Genomic DNA, 15,515 nt, shown 5'->3' with positions numbered 1-15,515 from the left:
GATAACTTTGCGGTAACAAATAAATTAATGATTGGTTGGTTTGTTGTTTGCATATAAAAATTATGCGGCGGATTTGAGAAAAGATTGATTATGCGGTAGATACACTGAGTATGCAGAGGAATGGGTTGAGAAGGTCTTTAGCTAGCATTTTTCGAGAATGCGTTCAAACTATGCGATCATGCTACACTCATGCGACAACAAATCATTTTCCAATGCAAATGCGGTAACTCCTAATTCTAGGACGCATGTGATGAATGCGATAATGTCCATAGAGCTTATTCCTGAGTCTCTACTTTTTGCCTGTGCGATGATGCAAGATGCACACAAAGACAAGGTGACCGCATACAATCATAACCTATCTCTAGGATGTATGCGATGCGTTAATAGCAAATAGTGCTTATTCCTAAGCTCCTATCTCTTGATTATGCATTTTTAATCTGACTCTCCCGAGCCTAGATTATAAGCTGAATTTTCCAAGCCTAGATTCTATCCTTAGACTACCCTCCCAAGAATCGCTAATGGATGAATGACGCATACATAATACAAGATAATCGCATAGAACAAAGATCCCCAGTTATGCTAGCTAAGTGCTTCTCAACCCATTCGACAGATTTAGCTACTTGATAATGGGTAGAAATGCACGTTATCATAGTGCTAAGTTCTTGAACAATGCTGGCTTGCGTTGATAAAACATGATAAATTGCATCCAAAAAGCATCAGATTCATAATATTGCGGTTGATGCGTTCATCGCATTAGAACGGTTGTTTTTTTGTATTTTTGTGTAGAATATGCAATGATGCAAGGTAGAAATTGTGATCATCGGAAATCATTGATCCAGCGCAGCATTACCGCAAGGCTTTGTGGTGATCGTATTTGCAAACATTTGCTTAAGAAGGATTGCTGCAACTTGGTGATGCAACATGGTGGGTGCATCTGGGTGAAAGTCTAATTAATTGCGATGGGACAGAAAGTTGATGATAGTCAAATCCGAATTAAGTTGAAAGCCACTAACGATAACAAGTACATTCAGCTTTTCGGTGACAAATATTCGGCACATCAATCAGGGAATTAAAGTCATCCTATCTATGCAATCATGAGAGAGAAGCCGCCGTTCACCCTAGATATTCTATAAATACCATAGACATCCTTCAAAAAAGGGGTTCACCATTCCATCCGTTCGAAAATTCATACGTTCGGATTGCACATCTTTGTTCATAGTTTTCCTTCTGTTTTAAGGTGGAGCAAGAGAAGAGTGGTGATGTCGGAGATCACTCAGGGCAACTCAAGAGAGAAGCTTAAGGCGTAGAAGCAGAGAGCGGGCCAACTCTCGCGAGAGCGAGATTATCTTTTGAACACGAGTAGAAAAATAGTGTAAAAGCCTAGTCAACAAGAGATTGCTACCAGGTTCTTTATTCTATTCTTGCATTGTTGTTTTGTACTTCATCTCTACATTAATGGAAGTTCTTATTCTACATCTGTTCACTCTCCTAGTATGCATGAGTAGCTGAACTAGTCGAATGGTTGAGAAGAACTAAGCTAACATAACCTAGGAAGTTCATTGCCTGCGATTATCTTATGTTGTGCTGAGCCAAATACCCCTTTAGAGCTACTTGAGAGAGAGTTTGAAAAAAAAATCTAAGACTCGAGAGAGCTAGGTTAGAATCTAGACTCGAGAGAGCAAGATTAAAACTGCATAAATAAGAGATAGGGACTTAGAGATAAGCTATGTTTACCAACCTTCATCGCAGGCATCCTAGAGATAGGAATGATATTATGTGGTCACCTTATTTGTGTGTGTTATTCTGTCATTGCATAAATAAGAATAGAGGCTTATGTGTAGGTCCTATAGACTTATCGCATATATCGCATACGTTCTAGCATTAGAAGTTGTAGCATTCGCATCGAGAGATGGTTTACTATTGTATGCATGTTGCATGATCGCAAAGCATGAACGCATCCTAGAAAGTGTTAGTCGAAACCCTTCTCAACCCGTTCACTGCATACTCATCGTATCTTCCGTTTACCAACTCTTTTCAAACTCTGTCGCATTTGTTATTTTTTTTTATCATCGCAAACAAAAACCTCAACAACTATTTATTTATTTGGTCTCCGCAAAGTTTTTCCTAAAAATTACCAACGCAACCTATTTTCACAAGTCCCTGAGTTCGACCTTGGACTTACCAGGAAACTCAGTTGAGTTTACACTTGGATTCCGCTGAGGAAACTTGAGCGCTCAATGCAATTTCACCATCGCATATCATCCACAATTCACTTCATAAAACCAAGCATCAAGTTTTTGGCGTCGTTGCTGGGGACTTCGGCAAAATAGTGTGCTAACGGTAATTTTTCTGATTTCTTTGCAGACTCTCAATCTTTGGTGAATTATGACCCAGAGATTGAGAGAATGTTTAGATGGAGACTGAGAGTCTGCCAATAATAACCACAGTTAGATAAAGAAGAGATGACAGAGTAGCTTGGAAACGAAGCACCAAACGAAAACAACGTCATGGCGAATCCAATCCTACTGGAAAATGATCACAATAGACTCATTAGGGACTATGCATCGTCAAACCTCTATGATTTCTCTCCAGGAATCATGAGGCCTGCCCTCGATGGAAGCAAATTTGAAATGAAACCGGTGATGCTGCAGATGATCTAGACTGCAGGACAATTCGGAGGAAGGCGTGGCGAAGACCCGCACGCCCACCTCCGAAGCTTTATTGAAATTTGCAATACTTTTGTGTTCCTGAACATCTCTACCAAAGAAGTTCGACTAACTTTGTTTCCATTTTCTCTCTGTGATCAAGCTAGGAAATGGGCGTATTCTCTCAAACTGGGAGAGGTCACTTCATGGGAACAGGTCGTGGAGAAGTTTATGAAGAAATACTTTCCACCTACTGAGAACGCTAGACACAGGAAACTAATTACAAATTTTGAACAAGACATGGACGAATCGCTTAGCGATGCCTGGGCGAGGTTTAAAAGGTTGGTCAGGGATTGTCCACATAATGGTTTGCCAGACTGCCTTCAGATAGAAATCTTTTATCATGGTTTGAATCCCACTACCAATGCGGCAGCCGCTGGTGGTCTGCTTGATATAACATATGACGAGGCGAAGAATATCTTGGATCGCATCTCTAACAACCACGAAGATTGGAGAGAGAGTGATTAGAGATTGAGAATCAAAGATGATGACGCAAGTAATGGTGCTATTGCTTCACTACAAAATTAGATGACCGCAATGATGAACTTAATCCAGGGAATTGCGATCAGCAGCCCAACACCGCAAAATGGGCAAATCAACGCAATCAGTCAAAACACCGCAAGGTGTGCGACTTGCGGTGACGGGTACGCGATAGAAGATTGCCCGCAAAATCCACAGTCCATTTACTTTGTAAAGAATAATCCCTTTTTGAATACCTACAACCCCGGGTGGAGAAACCACCCCAATTTTTCTTGGAAGAATCAACAACAGAATTTCCAACCCATGGCATAGAAAGAAGGGCCACAAGGATTCTTCCTACGCAACAACATTCAGACAAGCAATCAAGGAAGTAGCTCACAACCACCGCAATCATCCTTCTTGGAGAGCCTGTTGAAGCAGTACATAGAGAAAAATGAAACTGTGCTTCAAAGTCAGGTTACGTCCATCCGCAACCTAGTGTTATAGATGGGTCAAATTGTGAGTAAGCTAAAGAGTAGACCACAAGGGGCTCTGCCGAGTTCAACAGAACTCCCACGCACCTCAGGAGGATTAGGTAAAGAGTAATGTCAGGTTGTGACATTGCGAAGTGGGAAGATTGTGGAGGGAGAAAATAAGAAGCTTAGTTGGACAACTCCCATTGCGGTTGAACCAGAATTGTGGTGACACAAGAAGAAGAAGGAGAAAAAGAAGCAGTAGAACCAGAGGTTGCGTCGACCTCAAAGTCAACTGAGATGGGGACCGTGAAAGTGCAGTTACCCCCTTTCCCGCAGAGACTAAGGAAGAAAAAGAACGAAGAGGTACAGTACCAACGCTTTCTGTCTATGTTAAAGCAATTGCATATTAATACTCCATTCAGTGAAACCATTGAGGAAATGTATGCCTATGCAAAGTTTCTAAAGGATATGGTAACTAAGAAGAGGGGAGTTGGTAAGTTTGCCACGGTGGCATTAACACAAAGTTCAAAATCAATAATTCCACCGAAGATGAGCGATCCTGGGAGCTTTACTATTCCTTGCTCCATAGGAGGACTATACATCGGGCAAGCCTTGTGTGACCTGGGAGCTAGCATAAATTTGATGCCTATGTCGATCTTTAGGCAGCTGAATGTGGGGCAACTTATGCCCACAATCGTGACTCTCTAACTGGCCGATAGATCGCTGGTACATCCAAAGGGAAAGGTGAAGGACGTGTTGATAACCATTGACAAATTTATCCTACCAGCTGACTTCATCATTTTGGACTATGAGGCCGACAAAGATGTGCCCATCATTCTGGGGCGACCATTTTTATCAACATGTCATGCTCAGATTGATGTGCATAAAGGGGAAATCACTTTGAGCATCAATGAACAGAAGCTCAAGTTCAACATAATTCGTGCCATGAAGTTTCCGGATGAAGAAGACCTGCATGACTCAGATGACGACCGGAATTTGATTGAAGAAGAAAAGTTTGATGAAGAAAATGAAGAAGAGGATGCTAGCGCATCTGTTGTTGCTTGTAATGCAATCATAACAAAAACAAGCAAGGAAGAAGAAATGATCGCAAACTAGGAAGAAGAGCCAACAGAAAAAGAAGAAAGAAAAACAACGCAACCATCCCTAGAAAAACCATCGACACTAGAATAAAGACCCTACCGAATCATTTAAAGTACGCATTTTTTGGGCAGAACGAGAAGCTGCGAGTTATCATTTCCTCTGAGCTCAATGAAGACCAGAAGAATGCGTTGATGAGCATTCTAAGGAAACATGTGCAAGCATTTGGCTAGACGCTCGCTGACATTAAAGGAATCAGCCCAGCGTACTATATACACCGCATTCGTCTTGAAGAGGACCACAAGGAAACGATCAAACATCAACACAAACTCAACCCTACAATGAAAAAGGTCATTAAAAAGGAGATCACAAATGGTTAGATGCGGGCATCATCTATCCTATAGCAGATAGCACGTGGGTTAGCCCTGTGCAGTGTGTGCTGAAAAAGGGTGGCATGACGTTAGTCTCGAACGAAAATAATGAATTAATACCACAAAGGACCATCACTGGGTGGCGCATTTGCATGGACTACTGCAAGCTGAATGCAGCCACAAAGAAAGATCATTTACCTCTGCCATTCATTGACCAAACGCTAGACCGTCTAACTAGAAATGACTTTTATTGCTTTCTGGATGGTTATGTCGGGTACAACCAGATTATGATAGCTTCAGAAGACCAAGAAAAGACCACATTCACCTGCCCATATGGGACCTTTGCTTTTCGCCACATGTCGTTTGGCCTCTGCAATGCGCCAAGCACGTTCCAAAGGTGCATGATGGCCATCTTTTCAGATTATCTCAAGGACTCTGTTGAAATCTTTATGGACGACTTCTTTGTTTATGGGAACACTTATGAAGTCTGTCTAGCCAACTTAGAGAATTGAAGAGATGCGAAGAGACGAATCTGGTGCTTAATTGCTTAAAATACCATTTTATGGTGAAAGAGGGCATAGTGTTGGGACACAAGGTTTCCAACGCAACCTATTTTCACAAGTCCCTAAGTTCAACCCTGGTCTTACCAGGAAACTCAGTGAAGTTTACACTTGGATTCCGCTGAGGAAACTTGAGTGCTCAATGCAATTTCACCATCGCAATTCACTTCATAAAACCAAGCATCACCACTCATGCGTAATAAATAGAGAGTGAACAAATATAAAGAAGTAAATTCCATTTCTATAGATAAGTTCAAAGTACAAAATAACAATGGAAGATAAGGATAGAGAGCCTAGTAGCAATTCCTTACTTCCCAAGGCTTTTACACTGTTAACTCTATTCTGTTCAAAAGATGTTCTTGCTTCTGCAGGAGTTGGCCCTCTATCTTATCTCGACGCTTCCAACACTCTTCCAAGTTTACTGGAACGATCTTTCGGTACAATCTCACTTCCCTCACTTCCACCTTCTAAATAAAAGAAAAACTAAGAACAAGGCTACTTCTAACTATGGAGAAAATTATCTAACTGCACAAAACATGACGAACTCCTTCACTAAAGAATGCCTTCGGTATTTATAGAGCTTCGGGGTGAAAGGCTTATTCTCACTTATGATTGCACTGATGGGATGACATTAATTCTCTGTCTGATGTGCCAAATATTTGTCAATGAAAAGTTGAGTGTACTTGCTTTAGTAGTTCGTTAGCAGCTTGTCAACTTAATTCGGAATCAACCGTCATCAGCTTTCTATCCCATCGTGATTTATTATGCTTTTCACCCAGATGCGCCCTGATAACGGGCGGAAATGCATGTTATCATAGTGCTAAGTTCTTAAACAATGTTGGATTGCGTTGATGAAATATGTTAAATTGCGTTCATTAAGCATAAATTCTATAATATTGCAGTCGTATGCGTTCAGTGCATTAGAACTACTGATTTTTGTATTTTTGTGCAGAATATGCGTTAACGCAATGCAAAGATTGTGAGCATAGGAATTCATTGGTCGAGCACAACTTTACCACAAGGCTTTACGTTGATCGTGCTCGCAAACATTCGCCCAAGAAAGATCACCGCAACTTGGTCAACGCAACATGGTGGGCGCATTCGGGTGAAAGGACTCATTTCTCGGCCTTGTCTCTTGATTATCCCGGATCTACTCTGATCAGGTGCTCAGACCAGTCTCTCTCTCAGATCAGTACATACATGTCTCCCTGTATCAAGTATATTTTTCAATGGAATTGCAGAAGCTATTTATAGGCGAAGCTTTAACTCTTTGCAGTGTGGTCCCCACTTTATTGTTAAGACAGTTCCTGAAATGGTGGAGTGAATATTCCTTCTGTTATACAATCATTCCTGTCATAAATGCACAACTGAAAGCTGTACACGCGTCCGAATCCTCTGCAATTGCATTGCTCTTTACATCTTTGATCGTTTGCTCCCATGTGGTGTTGTTTTTTTATTACCGCATGCAGTTGAAATTGCGTTGATCGCAAAGCTCTTGATCGATTGTCGCATGCGCCATCATTGCTTTGATCGTCTCTTCATTATTGATTGACAGGCGCAATGTGACGTAGATGCGTTGTTCAGTTTATCTTTGAGCCAGGAACGCATGCGGTGAGTTGATTTCCTACAGAACAGAGCTGAAACATTCTTTTCTACCATCGCAATGGTGTCAGTGGGTGTATTGAGGACAATTTATAATTTTCGCATTTCTTAGCCAATTTCTATACTATCGACACAACTTTTCTTTCTTTTGGCCGTAATATCTAAATAAAACAGTATAAATAACTTGTATTTCTACAAGTTATCACACCCCTAAATTTAGATATATGCTTGTCTTCAGGTATATCTTCTACTAAGGCAATATTGCTAAATTCCTATCCTAAATTTTGCATCAATTGGTTGCTCCGAATGCTCCACCTAGGCAACATTACTTAACAACACAATTTCCTTCTATCCTTGATAATTCATAACAAATCCCTACTTTATTCTTCTATACAACAAATTTCTACTAAAAAATGCTTTTCTAGTTTTAAAAAGAATGTTTACCTCTTCTTGCGAAAACAACTCGATGCGTCCGGATGTGGTGGTCAAATTTGCGTCATTTATTAGAGACTGTTGATCATGGTTACACCATTCGTTTTGACTTGTTCCCACGGGTGTCATGCGAACATCCAACTATGGTTGTTGTGTGCCAATCTCAACTTTAACTCTTGAATTTCAACTAAGTATATTTTTTGCCGATCAGAGGAGTTGTCTCTTATATTCTTTTATTTTTCTTCTTCTCATTTTTTTCCATATTGCGTCGTTCTTGAAAACTCACCTTTGTTTTGGCTTGCTCCCACGGGTGTCATACGAACATCCAACTACAAGCACGTTCCTTTCACGACTTAACTCTTATCAAGTTGGGATTGTTTTGGGATTTCCCTTGCACTGACATTGGAGTTTTGTATGAAAAAAATTATTTTATTTTCAATTTTTTTGACAATAATAATGAACGCATATTCTTCATGACTGCATCTACTTGATCGCATTTAGTCAGACCTTCCCCACCCTCAAATTTAAAGATGCACAAGGTTCTCATCGCGTTGTTTGGACAGAATAGACAAACACTTAGACAAAATTTTGAAAAGAAGGTTTGAGCAGAATTTTAAAGGATAAAAGGTAAAACAGTGTTATAGCTACGAATTAATTAAGTGTTAGTCATAAAATACAAAGTGTGGGAAATGCTACTAAGTGTATGCATATAACTCATCATGGCAACGCAATGAATAATGCAAAATAAAAGATCAAGAATATCGTAAATAATGACAAAGGATGATAAAAAAGAGGCTAAGGCATAGGGAAAGGATTGCTACTCAGTTGTATTAAAAATTAACTGAGTATGCAAAGAAATACAAATAACGCAATACAAAATTTTTGCATGTACAAAGAATCAAAGAATTAGCTTCTATACATATAAAAATAATAAATGAAGTAAGAATAAAAGAATGACCGCAATAAAAAAATTGTAAAGTTATTGAGGAGGAAGAGGTTCTAGTGGAGGATTCTGACGAGGTACGCGAGGAGCTTCTTCGAAATTCAGATGCTGCTGAAAATGCGGAGGCACCATGGGACCATGAAGATATGTTGTCAGAAAGTTGAAGTACTCATGGATGCGCTCTGCTAATTGCCTTTGGTTCAGGTGGATCGTATAGATGTTGCGTTGAATATTGATCATCACTTGCCTTGTCATAGCAGCATTGCGTTGTAAGTCTTCTACTCGCTCGTTTACCTCATTTATTCTCTGGCAGAAAAAGTCATGTTGCTGGGAGAGAAGGGACCGGATATCTGCTAGTTCAGCAGCTAAGGAGGCAATGGTGGGTTGTGCCTGTGATGTTTCGCCATCATCGTTTTAGGGTTGGGCAGAAGTGCCTTCACCCAAATCGTGTGGGTCATCAACATGCGGCGATGGAAGGGAAAGTTGCGGTGATGATGAAGGTGAAGATGGAGCTATTGGATATATGGATGGAGAATTAGAAACAAGGAGAAGGTTAGTGAAATGTTTGGGAAGTGAGGGAGAAGGTTCTGCATGAGGGCTTGGAGGGCGAATTATCAAAGGCAAAGGATCCAAGGTTTCTTGATCTTGCGTTGATGCTTCTTGGAATTTTTCCTTTCTTTGTCATCCTTGCGTTGTTTCTTTGGCTTTGGCTGTTGCGGCGCATTTAAGTCGATCATGGGTCTTTTAGGTGGAAGTTCGGGCCAATGTGGGGAATCTTTGAGAAGCATTCTCAAAATCTTGACGTTGATGAGATCATGTACATCCGACATTGGTTCCTCTTCAATACCCACACCTAATGAGACGCATAGGCTTGAGACTGTCCAAGGAAAGAAATATTGGCCTCTTAGGTGCCCCACAAAACCTCGAATTTGTCTTGCGATCAACTGGCCCACGTCTATTGGAATGTCGCGTGCGATGCAGTATGCGGCCATGACTCTATCCCTCGAAATTGTTTTGTCATGGGATTTCGGGAGGAGTTTTCGGTTCACCAAATATACCCAAAGCCGCGCCTCTGGAAGCAATGTCTTGGACGCCAGGGTTCTGATGCCTTTTAAGAAAACCGACCACTGAGTGCCTGGTTGCATTAATACCTTCAGCGCATCTTCCATCTGCTCTTCTGTGGGATCATCAATGATTTTATTACCCGATGCATCCGGGATGTCCTTCATCTGATACAACTCATTGATGTCCTTTGCGCTGAAAGGCACCACTCCCCCTTTCATGGTCACCGCATCTTTGGTGCCATGGAGCCGTCCATTGTAGAAGTCTCACACTACCTTTGGAATGACGATGGATGGGCACTGGCAAAATGTTTCCCATCCATGCTCCAATACAACGCTTGTGATCAAGTCTGGTAGTGGTGTTGGCACAGGGAAGAATCCCATCTCTATCATCATATCGTCATTTTCTTTCTTCCTTAATGATCGTCCTTTAGCCAACGCAGACTCACTGCTTTCTACAACTGCTTTACCCTTCTCTTTGGTCAACGCAAGGCGGGATTTTTGCTTTTGTTTCCTTTCCCTTGCCTTTCGTTGTTCTTCCTTCTCCCACTCTGTAATTTCTTTTCCCTTCTTCTCTCTTATGCGCTGAACGTTTGCTCGACGCTTCTTCTCCTTCTCTTTCTTCTTCTTCCTCTCTTCTTCTTCATCTTCTCTCATTTCTTTCTCAAATTCTCTTTCAAATTGCTCTGAGGCCAGTAAAATGCGTTGTTCTTCCTTGAGCCTTTTTCTTTCCTCTTCTGCTGATCTCTCATTGTTGCGGCGCACCTCCTCATCTTGTAATTTTCTTCTTCTACTACCTCTACGATGATTTGTTGTGCCCACAACATTTTCACTTGCTTTTCTTCCTCCTTTTTTCTTCTCCTCTCCTTCTCTTCTAATGCATCTTGAAAAATTGGTGGGTCAATTATTGACCCTTGCGGTGCATTCTCCTTGCGACACCACGTCAAGGGGGTGATGCCTGCATCTTCTCCATCATCAGTCGCAATCAATCTTACTTGCGTTGTTTCCTCCTCGGGTAGCGCTGATTTTCTCAATTGTGCTGACTCCCCCTTATCCCCCCTTAGGAGGTGGATTCTCCGTTCAGTTCTGGGCTCTCAACCCTCTTTCTCCTCTCTTCCTCCTTCTTCAGGTGCCTCTCTTCCCGCCGGCGTTCCCTCTTCTCACCCATCCTTTCTTCTTTTTTCTTGATTTGATGGGTTTCCTCATCTTCTTCAGCCCTCTTCTCTTTGATCTTTTTCTTCTTCTTCTTCTCCTCAGCCACTTCTGGCTGCTTCTCCGACACTGCTTCCTCCAAAGCGACCCTGATGGGTCCCTCATATGATTCTGCTTGAACAGTTTCCTTAGGATCCAAGATTGCCAAAGTGCTTCTCCTTGATGCTTCCTCCATCTCCTCCTCCGAAGGTAGTGGCTGGTTCACAACCCTAGCTTCGAGCAGTCCTCCTTCCTTCTCCATGTTGCTGAGTATACTCCCAAACACCTCCTTATCGTCCCTTCTCTTCTTTTCACTTTCAGAGGACAATGTTGGGAGTGGGGTGCTTTCTGATCTCTGCCCCCTTTTAAACTGAAGTGGTTTAACTGCTAAGGGCTTTTGCCGAGGTTTTCTGGCGACTCGAGGGATGGTTTGTGATTGGGCGGTGAGACGACAGCTTGCCGCGAGGACTGCCACCTCTTAATGACGGGAAATTGGAAGTCAATCTTACTCGACACCCAACTTCCCTTGGACGCATTATGTGATGCATGTTCCTAAAATATGCGTTGATAACCATACGTTGATTGGTCATGCATTGGAATGAAATTGCGCCAATAATGTATCCAATGATCGTGCATCCTGCCACAAGTTTTCTTGCGTACACGCCAAGTATAACATGAATGCAAGTTTTCTCAGGTAATCTGAGGTCGAACACAGGGACTTGTACTAAATGTTTGTGGTGATTGTGCATGTGGAGGTTTAAATAAAAGAATGGAGGGGTTGCTGCTAATTAATCCTACTCCTACTCCTATCTAACAGACAACGCAAAGAGAATATGCATGACAGGTAGAAATGCGACAACCTCGACAGGAAATAAATGGATGGGGAAATGGATAAAATGTGGAGATGTTTTCATTGCAACCCTTAAGAGTGACCACAAGGGAACCTTAGTCAATGTAAGCCATGCAATCATGCAACTCATATACAATAGTAAACCACCTCTCGGCGCGAATGTTATGGCTTCTAATTGTTAGAACGCATGCGATGTATGTGCAGAGGTGTCTATAGGGCCTACACATAAGCCTCTAATTCTTGTCTATGCAATGATACATAAACAATACGACCACATATCATCATTCCTATTCCTAAGATGCATGCGATGCAGAGTTGACAAACATAGCTTATCTCTAAGTTCCTATCTCTTGCTTATGCCGATCTAATCTTGCTCTCTCGAGTCTAGATTCTAACCTAGCTCTATCGAGTCATTAGGTTCTTTCTTTAGACTCTCTCTTGAGTAGCTCTAAAGGGATGTTGGGCACAATATAAGAAAAAAAAATGCATGAACTTGGTTGACGCAAGATTGTTACTATCCCTAGTGAACAACACATACCTTGCTTAATGCGTCTAACCACTTACCCTCCCAGGCAGTTGATTGTTGCTGACTTCGTTCATAGACAAGCAATGCATTAGCCCATAGACAGGCGTTGCAGCAGCTTTACACTAAGCAAGTAAGATTACTCACATACTCGTGCAACGTACACCTCTCGGTGGTTTGCTCATGCTTAATATCCCTAATCCACATGATTAAGTATGCAATACCCAAGCACTCCCACTAAGTGTTGCAATGAAAGTAAAGATGCTAAGCAAGAAGATGGAGATAGAGTCGAAGGAATAGAGAAATGCATTGAAAACAATTGTATTAATCCCTTAATTCAAAATGTCATACAATACATTATAGAAAAAGAAAGGAAAAGAACTGACCAGCTGGAAGCAAAACTTTGCTTCCAGCGGATGTGCGTCAAGGCTGCCGGTGGTGCATGGATGGGCGGAGAAGCTAACTCTCTCGAGATCTAACTTCGATCGAAGGCTCCGATCGACACTGGGAATCGATGAAGGAGGTGAAGAACTCTCAGGCGTCTTCTCACGTATTTTTGTCTTGATCGCGGGGAAAATCCCTGGTTGAGGGATAATCTCCAGATGACTTGGAATTTCGATCATCGGCTTCTATTTATAGAGTTTTGACTGCCGACAGCATTAATTGGACTACTCTGAGTCTGATGTTTGGCGCGTCAGTCCTTTCTAAACCTCTGCCACCAACGACGCGGTAGGTGAAATGTTAGCATCGACTTTGGATTTTCTCGATGTAGATGCGTTGATGCATTCATTCCACCAACCTTGCGTTGATCCCAAATCCATTGTCGCTTAGCTGCAATCATTCAATGACCACATTTGCTTAACACCGCAATTCCACATGATGACCGCAATCGCTTGACGAGTGCAACTCTCATGCGATGGACGCATACGGCTGATTACCGCAACATCCATGCGTTAATCGATGCGTTTGCCTTGCGATGGAGTGTTTCCCCGCATGTGGTCGTCTGTGCGATGGTATGGTTTCCGCATTTGCATTCATTTCCTGCATTAGCTACAAAAATAGAACATTGAATGCATAATTAACACAAAGTAATGGGTTAGCTGAGATTCGCCATGCTGATCGACGCAAACTCCTTTTCTAATGAATTCCTATCATGATGGACGCAATTTCTGCCTAACAACCTTCATAATTCTAAATAAAAGGACTAAGATGACATGCATTTCTACATGTCATCACCTCTCGAGCAGTGATTTGGGCTGATGAGGGTGATGAGGGTAAAGAAGATGGTTGGTCGGCCATGGGTGAACTGAGCAAGAAAGCTGGGGAACACTTAGGGTTTTAGGAAGAGAGTAAGTTTGATATGCAAAGGCGATTTAGGGTTTCTGGTTGCAAAGAGATTCAAATAAACAACCTAAGACGGAGGAGACGAAATTTATAAGTTGGGCCTTGCTGGGCCCAACACAAATTCTGCGGTGGTAGGCCTCGAGGTACACAAAAAGCCTACTGTCGCGCGCCTCACATTTATGAATTTGCAGAGATGTACGTCCTTTCAACTGAAAATTCATCATGTCCTTAGAAGCCTAAGTGATTGGACTTCTCAATTTGCAAAAATAATTTTTTTTTCTTTGGTTTTTTCGGATGGGCGTAAGGTTAAGAATTAACGCAATGCATCCATTAACACAAATGCATCTTTGCAGAGGACGTGCAACAATGCATGTATCCTCACAACACACCCCTTAACTCAACACATTTCTGGAGGACGGGCGCATGGTATTTCTACTGACGCAACACTACCTCAACATAGTGCAGTTTTGCTAAGGATGGGCAAAGAATACAGACGAGCGCAACACACCCCTCACCGCAATGCATTTGAGTTGGATGAACGCAAAGTGTATCTTGTTGGTACAAGATGCACCCATCATCGCAATGCATACTGGATGTTAATTGTTTTATTTTATTTCATTTTATTATTATTTATTTTTCTTTTTTTTTTTCATCAACGCAAGTCACAAGGACTTTGTGATATTAATTCTCTTCCTATTAAACAATCATTCACCAAAATTTAAGGATAACGCATTTAAGAAGAAAAGTAAGGAAATTAAAGAAAGCACGGAAATTAACGCAAGTGAATTAAATGGGAAATAAATTCATAAAGCATTGAAAGAAAGTTTAAGGAAGTCATAAATAAAAAAATTCATGAAGCAATAAAGAAGATAATTAAGAAAGCATGTAAACATAAAATTGAGATATGGACTAGAAGACAATTTTTCATGATGAACACAATCCACACCTCCACAGGCGATCAAGCTTGTCTGCCCAATGTCTTCAAGGACATTGCTCCTTCTCGTGAGATCCTGGGGCTTCAGAATTGCTTGGCAGCGTACTAGGTGTTCTACTACGTAGTTCGGCTGCCAGTTGCCCAACTTGGACCTCCAAGTTTCTGATTGAAGATGCCTGCGACTGCATAACAACATCATTTTTCTCAATGTATTGCTTGAGTAGAGACTCCAATGAATTACTAGAGATGTTAGAAGAGAATAGTTGGTTTTGCGGCTGTCTCTGATGCCCTTGATTATGGTTTTGGTGAAAAGGTAGAGGGTTTCCTCAATTCCTGGAGTTGCTGTTCTGATGGTTACTTAGCCCACCTTGGTTATGACTTCCCCCCCAACCGAAGTTAGGGTGATTCCTCCAACCAGGATTATACGTGTTTCTGTACGGATTATTCTGGATAGTGCATACTTGCTGAGGGCTTGATGGGCACATTTCCATCGCATTGCCCCCTCCACATTGGACACAACTTATTGCGGCCACTTGTGTCGGCGCACTGGGTTGTGCTGATCCTTAGGAGAGGGCACCTTGATTAAGCGCCATCGACTGAAGGATAGAGGTTACCGTGGCCATTTGTGCGGCCAAAGTTATCATTGTCTCTGTCGGCACAATGGCAGTATCATTTCTTCTTCTCTTGGAGCCTCTTCCTCCGTACCCGTCATCAACCCAGTCATCCATATTCCGTGAGATACGATCAAGGATGACCTTGGCTTCAGTGTATGTTTTATCCATAAAACCTTCTACTGCAGAGGCATAAGCAACAACTTGCGTTGATCTGTTCAGGCCATTATAGAACATTTCCATCAGAACGCAATCGGGTATCCCGATATGCAGACAATTCTTCACCAATCTTCTGAATCGCACCCAGGCGGTGCTTAGGGTCTTGTTATCCATCTGCTCAAAGTTTAGCACATTC

General features: G+C 41.8%; 1 non-coding gene across 1 annotated transcript; it reads right to left on the bottom strand.

Annotated features, from left to right (window-relative positions):
- Nucleotides 1-2,909: 2,909 nt before the first annotated feature.
- LOC120076949 (small nucleolar RNA R71) lies at nt 2,910-3,016 on the bottom strand. Its single transcript, XR_005481694.1, has one exon. It is a non-coding gene; the product is annotated as a small nucleolar RNA R71 (small nucleolar RNA).
- Nucleotides 3,017-15,515: the final 12,499 nt, after the last annotated feature.

This window comes from Benincasa hispida, chromosome 4 (assembly GCF_027475165.1).
Source record: "Benincasa hispida cultivar pf3 chromosome 4, pf3_genome.v1.1, whole genome shotgun sequence".
NCBI classification, from domain to species: Eukaryota; Viridiplantae; Streptophyta; class Magnoliopsida; order Cucurbitales; family Cucurbitaceae; genus Benincasa; species Benincasa hispida.
Note: the sequence above shows the minus strand (reverse complement) of the source record. Positions and strands in the feature narration are given on the sequence as shown.